This window comes from Rutidosis leptorrhynchoides, chromosome 1, assembly GCF_046630445.1.
Source record: "Rutidosis leptorrhynchoides isolate AG116_Rl617_1_P2 chromosome 1, CSIRO_AGI_Rlap_v1, whole genome shotgun sequence".
Lineage (NCBI taxonomy): Eukaryota > Viridiplantae > Streptophyta > Magnoliopsida > Asterales > Asteraceae > Rutidosis > Rutidosis leptorrhynchoides.
In genome coordinates, this window is record NC_092333.1 from 596755563 (window position 1) to 596763801 (window position 8239).

Genomic DNA, 8239 nt, shown 5'->3' on the forward strand with positions numbered 1-8239 from the left:
TTCATTCATATTTTGTTTTTACAATGAACATATGTAAACTTTTGAATCCATAGATTCAATTAGCAAAATATAAAATATAGGATTATGCTAAACCATATCAAAAGATAAAAGTATAGAATAAAAGATCAAATACATGCAAATTCATCCAAATTTCTCGATGTATTTCTTGTAATCAACAAGAAATCAGAGTATGTGCTCGTTTTCTTCCTCGAGTTTTTTGTACTTTTGATAAAGTTTTTTGTAGGTATACTTCTCCCTATTTAATTTACCAACATAGTGTGTGAGTCTTTCTCTCTCCGAATTTTGTTCCATGTAATTCGGAAGTCGTGGGATGACAACGTAAGGTGATGGCGGGCGTGGCAGTAGTGATTCTGGTTGTGTAGGTGGTGCTTGTTCTTGTGGTGGTCGCAGTGGTGATACTTCTGACTGCCCTGCTGTTGATTGTGAGCCTCTGTTTCTCTTTCTTTTTTGTTGTCCAGAATCGCCGGATGATGATGATGATGATGATGATGATGATGATGATGATGATGATGATGTCAAGTAAATACTCATCTTTTTGGGTTTTTTGGGTTCTAGGGTTTTCTTTTTTGATAAAGAGAGATTGGTAAAGAAAGTAATGTGTGACTTTACACCTTTAATCGCCTCTTTAAATAGAACGTGTCTTGGTGTATTTGTTGGGATTTGTTAACAAAATAATATAATATGTAATGTAATGTAATTCTAAATTCTATTTCTAATTCTAACCTTTTTCTTTTTATTATTTAAATATGTTATGTTTTTGACATTCATTATTTTTTAAGATAAATTGGATGTATCTTAATGTTTTCTTTTGTTTTTTAATGATATTTTTTTATAATTCTAAATAAAAAATAAAAAACATTACACATAATTCATAACATTTAACATTAAGTTAAACTAGATTCATAACATACTAGCTTTTTATAATAAAATATGCATACATTTATTTCATTTTTAAACACGCATGTATTTTTTACAACATAATATGATGAACTTCATCATCAAAGTTTATCCATTAAACTTCAAACTAAACTACTTTTTGAAGTACTAGAATTGATTTTTTTTTCCAACATATTCCTCCTTTTTTTTTGGATATTCCAATAGTGGTTGTTCATATCCCTCCAAATTTTTTCCATTTCTTCAATGTTGTTGTTAACTTTCTGAACATATTTTTCAATGAAAGCTTCATCTAGGCCAGTTTTTGCAAAGTGTTCATTTAGTTGAATCTTTCATGATGGTGGTGGGATGCTTGAATCTATGAATTCTTTTTTGGTTGTTGTTTTTTCCTTGTATGCATCAATAATTTTCATCATTTCTTCATTTTCATCCTGAAGTTTTTTGTACCTTTCATACAGTTTTTTGTATGTATATTTTTCTTGGTTTGCCTTGTGAATCATGTCAACAAGGATTTCAGCTCCTTGAACTTCAGGTAATGTATCTGGTATTGTCAAGTAAGCAGAAGGTGGTGTTATTATATATGGTGGTGGTGGTTGTGGTGGTGGTGGTGATGGTGCTTTTGATGTTGTTGCCATATTTTTTGATGTGTTTGAGTTAGTTGTGGAGTTTTTGGATGAGAAAGATGTGTTGGAAAGTTGCAAAGAAGATCAAAACAAGAAATTGTCGAGTTCTGGTATCGGGTTTGAGTGAGATTTGTCGCAAAACGCGTCACGACTAGAAAGTGATAAAGTGCACTGAAACGAGACAAATGTGGCAGAAGTGGGTGTCAGAAGTTGTCGCGTTCTGAACCACTTTGTCACGTTCTGATGAAGTTTGTCGCGGAATGCGACAAAGTGTCACGAAACACGACAGTGTGCGTAGCCAGCAAGTTATTCGATTTGTTTCCCAATTTTGATTAGCACTATAAATATACCTATTGTAATCTGTAACCCTAAGCACGAAAAATCAATAAAAAAGCTCTCTAGTTGGCCGTGGACTAAAGCAATCACACCGATTGCATATAACCACGTAATATCTTGTGTCGTTTACTTTTCTTGCATTTATTCTGTCCGTTTGTTATTTGTGGGATCACAATCTATCGACTAGTGGTCGTTGTTTTTTTTTAGAACAGCGAATTTGGGATCACCCGAGGGGGACTTAACCACCCGTTGCGATCATCTCCCATTTCGACTATGCTGATGCAGTGATATTAACCCGCCCCTATCGCTGCCCGGGAGGAAACCTTGGTGGTCGTTGTTGGGTCCATAAATTCCTAACAACTGGTATCTAGAGCACAAGGTTCGTATTGGGCACGATGGCGGATGAAGGAAAGTTTAGGATTGAGCAGTTCGATGGGAAAGATTTTGGTTTCTGGAAGATGCAAATAGAAGACTATTTGTACCAGAAAAAATTACACTTACCACTTGAAGAGAAGAAGCCTGATAGTGTTAAACAAGAAGATTGGGATCTCCTAGATTGCCAAGCTTTAGGGGCGGTTAGGATGTCTCTTGCAAAAAACGTTGCATACAACGTTATTAACGAGAAGACTACGTTTGGGTGCTTAAAGGCACTTACAAACATGTATGAAAAACCTAACGTCGCTAATAAGGTTTTTCTCATGCGTCAGTTGTTCAACTAAAAGATGAAAGAAGGTATGTGTGCTGCAGATCATATCAATGATTTTAACAATCTCATTACAAGATTGGCCTCGGTGGAGATTGTGTTTGATGATGAACTTCAGCCACTGATTTTGCTTTCGTCTTTGCCTGAAAGTTGGTCGGGTACAGTTACTGCAGTTAGTAGTTCCACAGGAACCACTAAGCTCAAGCTTGAGGGGATCAAGGATTTGATTCTAGGGGAAGAAACTCATAGGAGGAATTCCGGAGAATCATCGGGGTCGCTCTTAAATACCGACAGGGGCAGGAAGAACGATAAGGGTACGAAGAAAGGTAAGAAATTCAAAAAGAGGTTTAACTCTAAGGACCGCGAATCTGCGTTTTGTTGGAATTGCAATCAAAAGGGTCACTTTAGCACTCAATGTAAGAATCCAAAGGTGGATAAAGCTAGGGTGAACTTCACTTCCGAGGATACGGATGACGCTTTTGTGTGTTGTGTTGAAAATTCGGTTGAAGCTTGGATCATGGATTCGGGCACATCATTCCATGCTAATCCTAGTAAGGAGATGATGAAGAATTTCAAGGCGTATCGGGGGAAGGTGAGATTGGCGGATGACAAACACTTAGACATAAGAGGCATTGGAGATGTGACATTGAAGACATCCAATGGTTCAAATTGGACTTTGAAAGATGTGAGGTATATTTCAGATTTAAAAAGGAAGCTTATCTCTATATGTCAATTGAATGAAGAAGGTAATCATACTACCTTCGGTGATCGCAAGTGGTGTGTTCTAAAGGATGGTCAAGTCGTGGCATCGGGACATAAAAGGGGAACTTTATACATGGTCGAGGTATTCGATGATGATGAGGTTAATGTGACGAGTAATGTAGGGGCCGATTCTACTCTATGGCACCGAATATTAGGGCATATGAGTGAGAAAGGGATGAAATTGCTAGTTTCTAACGGGAAGATTCCGGATTTGAAGAAGGTGGATATCGGGTTTTGTGAGCCATGTACTATGGGGAAACAAAAGAAGGTATCATTCAGAAAATCGGGAATTGCGCCAAAGAAGGAGAAGCTTGAACTTGTTCATTCCGATGTCTATGGACCTACAACGGTTGAGTCGCATGGTGGTTCTCGCTACTATGTCACTTTCATTGATGATTCCACAAGAAAGGTATGGGTTTACTTTCTCAAAGTTAAATCTGATGCGTTTTCTACTTTTAAAGTGTGGAGAGCTGCTGTTGAAAATGAGACTAACTTGAAAGTTAAGTGCTTAAAATCTGACAATGGAGGAGAATACAGCAATAAAGAATTTAAAGACTATTGTGCGGAACATGGTATTCGTATGTTGAAAACTATTCCAGAAACACCACAGCACAATGGGGTTGCAGAACGCATGAATCAGAAGCTCAATGAGCGGGCTAGGAGTATGCGGTTACATCGGGTCTACCAAAGATGTTTTGGGCAGATGCCATGAACATGACAGCTTATTTGATTAACAGGGGACCCTCAAAACCGTTAGAGTTTCGAATTCCAGAGGAAGAGTGGACCGGTAAAAAGGTGATTTGGCTCACTTAAGGGTTTTCGGTTGTAATTTGTGTGTGAAAACCAAAGACATTGACAAAGACAAGCTTGAAGCTAAATCAAGAAAGTGTAATTTTATCGGGTATGGGTTGGATGACATGGGTTATAGGTGTTGGGACAATGAGGCGAGAAAGGTGATTCGTAGTAGAGATGTTACTTTTGATGAAAGCTCGTTGTATGGCACCAAGGTAAAGGTTAATTCTAATCATAGTCCGGTTATGCTTGATAAGTTTGTTGATGTGAATACAAGTTCTAGTGGGAGTTCGGGAACTATTGAATTGCCAATTGAAGGTGAGAATCAAAGTGATGGAGATGATTCGGTGAGTGGTGCTAGCTCCGAAAATGATGAGAGCTCTATTGGTGGGGATGATGGTGACTTAACTCGATCACCACCACTCGTTACTCCACCATTGAGATGCTCTAGTAGAACGCCCAAACCTACTGTTAGGTTTTCTCCATCAGCAAACTATTTGCACTATACCGAAAATGGTGAACCCGAGAGTTATTTTGAAGCAAGACAATCTAAAGAATCCATACAGTGGGAGCTTGCTATGAAAGAAGAGATGGGGTCACTTATCAAGAATAAGATATGGTCTTTAGTGAAATTACCTCCAATGAAAAAGGCGTTGCACAGTAAATGGGTCTTTCGGGTCAAAGATGATTTGAACGGGAAAAAGCGGTACAAAGCTCGGTTAGTAGTCAAGGGGTTTCAACAAAGAGAAGGAGTTGATTATAATGAGATCTTTTCTCCGGTTGTGAAGATGACTACTATTCGCTTGGTTTTGAGTATTGTTGTTGCTGATGACTTACATCTAGAACAATTAGATGTAAAGACCACATTTTTATATGGGGATCTTAAAGAGGAGATTTATATGGTGCAACCAAAGGGCTTTGAGGTAGTTGGTAAAGAGAGATGGGTTTGCAAATTGAAGAAAAGTCTGCATGGGTTAAAACAAGCACCACGGCAATGGTACTTGAAGTTTGATGAATTTATGACAAGGAGTGGCTTTACAAGAAGCGAGTCAGATCATTGTTGTTACTTGAAGAAATTCAAGTCCTCCTATTTTATATTGTTACTTTATGTTGATGGCATGTTGATTTTAGGATCGGATATGTTAGAGATCAATAGGTTGAAGAGAAAGTTGTCTCACGCATTCGAGATGAAAGACTTAGGGGCTGCTAAACGGATACTCGGAATGAGTATTGAAAGGAATCGAGTTAAAGGTACTTTAACTTTGTCTCAAACCAAGTATATCGAGAAAGTGTTAGAGCGGTTCAACATGGGTGATTCAAAGGCAAGATCCGTGCCTTTAGGCGGTACTTTAAAGTTAACGAAAAGTCAAACACCTATAACGGAAGTAGACAAAGAGGAGATGGCTCAAATTCCTTATGCGTCGGTAGTGGGTAGTATTATGTACGCAATGATTTGTTCAAGACCTGACATAGCTTATGCAGTGGGAGTAGTGATTCGGTTTATGCCGAATCCGGGTAAAGAGCATTGGGAAGGTATAAAGTGGCTTTTGCGCTACTTGAAAGGTACTTCTAAAATGGGGTTGCAATTCTCTAAAGGTGATTCCATTTTGAGAGGGTACGTTGATGCTGATTTGGGTGGTTGTGACGATTCGGGTAGAAGCTGTAGAGACCCGTCCTAATCCATCTGGACGAATACATTACATTTGGTTACATCGCGAGGTACATGACCTCTATATGATACATTTTACAAACATTGCATTCAATTTTAAAAGACAAACTTTCTTTACAATGAAAGTTGACGGCATGCATACCATTTCATAATATATCCAACTATAATTGACTTAATAATAATCTTGATGAACTCAACGACTCAAATGCAACATCTTTTGAAATATGCCATGAATGACTCCAAGTAATATTTCTAAAATGAGCAAATGCACAGCTGAAGATTTCTTTCGTACCTGAGAATAAACATGCTTTAAAGTGTCAACCAAAAGGTTGGTGAGTTCATTAGTTTATCATAATCGATCATTTTCATCATTTTAATAGACCACAAGAATTTCATTTCCAGTTCTCATAAATATACGTCCCATGCATAGAGACAAAAATCATTCATATGGTGAACACCTGGTAACCGACATTAACAAGATGCATATAAGAATATCCCCTATCATTCTAGGAAATCCTTCGGACATGATAAAAACAAATTCGAAGTACTAAAGCATCCGGTACTTTGGATGGGGTTCGTTAGGCCCAATAGATCTATCGTTAGGATTCGCTTCAATTAGGCGTGCACTAATTCTCAAAATTAGTGATGTTCCCTAATTCTTAGGCTACCAAGCAAAAATGGGCATATTCGGCTTCGATCATTCAACCATATAATGTAGTTTCGATTACTTGTGTCTATTTCGTAAAACATTTATAAAAGCGCGTGTATTCTCAGTCCCAAAAATATATATTGCAAAAGCATTTAAAAAGGGAGTAATGAAACTCACGATACTGTATTTTGTAGTAAAAATACATGTAACGACATTGAACAATGCAGGGTTGTCCTCGGATTCACGAACCTATATCATTTATATATATTAAAACATATAATCGTAATCGGACATGTTTATGTATTATTAGTATACTTATGTAATAAATAAATTTCTGTTGTTTGCAAAATAATATTTATAATAATATTAAAATAAATATATCAATAGAAATGATAATTTTAATACTAATAATAATAATAATAATAATAATAATAATAATAATAATAATAATAATAATAATAATAATAATAATAATAATAATAATAATAATGATGATGATGATGATGATGATGATGATGATAGTAATAATAATAGTTTGAATAAAAATGATAATAATAATAATAGTATTAATAGTAATAATAATAATGATAATAATAATGATACTTTTAATAATAATACTAATAAAAATGATGATTTTAATAATAAGGATAACGTTAGTACAAATGATAATAATAATAATAATAATAATAATAATAATAATAATAATAATAATAATAATAATAATAATAATAATAATAATAATAATAATAATAATAATAATAATAATAATAATAATAATAATAATAATAATAATAATAATAATAATAATAATAATAATAATAATATTAATAGTAATAATTATAATACCTTTTTTATAATAATAATAATAATAAAGAAATAATGATATATTTATCAACCTTTTCATATTTGTATTATATATATACCTCATAATCCTAATCATAACCTTATTCTTATTATCATAATCTTATTCATAGTGACATATATTTATGATCATATTTTACTTTCATTTTTATCATTATCCATATCTTCATATCTTGATATTTAGTTCATAATTAGAATCACATTCTTTTAGAGTATTTTTATTATGTAAGTGTTTATGTTTGGAAACCTATTATAACTACAATTTACTACTAATGATAATAATGTTAATAAGTTTAAATTTAACAATACTAATAATCACATTAGTAATAAAATGTTAATATTAACAATAATACTTATATCATTAATAATAATAATAATAATAATAATAATAATAATAATAATAATAATAATAATAATAATAATAATAATAATAATAATAATAATAATAATAAAAATAAAAATTGAGAATAAGAGTGTATACCCTTCTAATAAGCTTTTTATAAAAAGAACGCCCCAACCGAGACTCGAACCCGTGACCTCCCATATACTCGTCATCTCATAAAACCAGTTGGGATGTTGCCCTTTATCCGAAATATTACAGAACCAAAATATATTTTACCCAAATTCATTTTCTGTTTTCACCATCCTCTTCTTCAATTTAAACCGTCGACCATAGGACTTAAATAATGAATCAAGGTTTGTATTAAGACTTGAAGTTTAATTATAAGTGACCTTTAATGAATCTTTTTGAAAGGACCCGTCCTAATCCATCCGGACGAAGTCCATATCGATTACAAATGATTCACAATACTTGGTTACATCGCGAGGTACTTGACCTCTATATGATACATTTTACAAACATTGCATTCGTTTTTAAAAGACAAACTTTCGTTTACATCGAAAGTTGACGGCATGCATACTCTTTCATA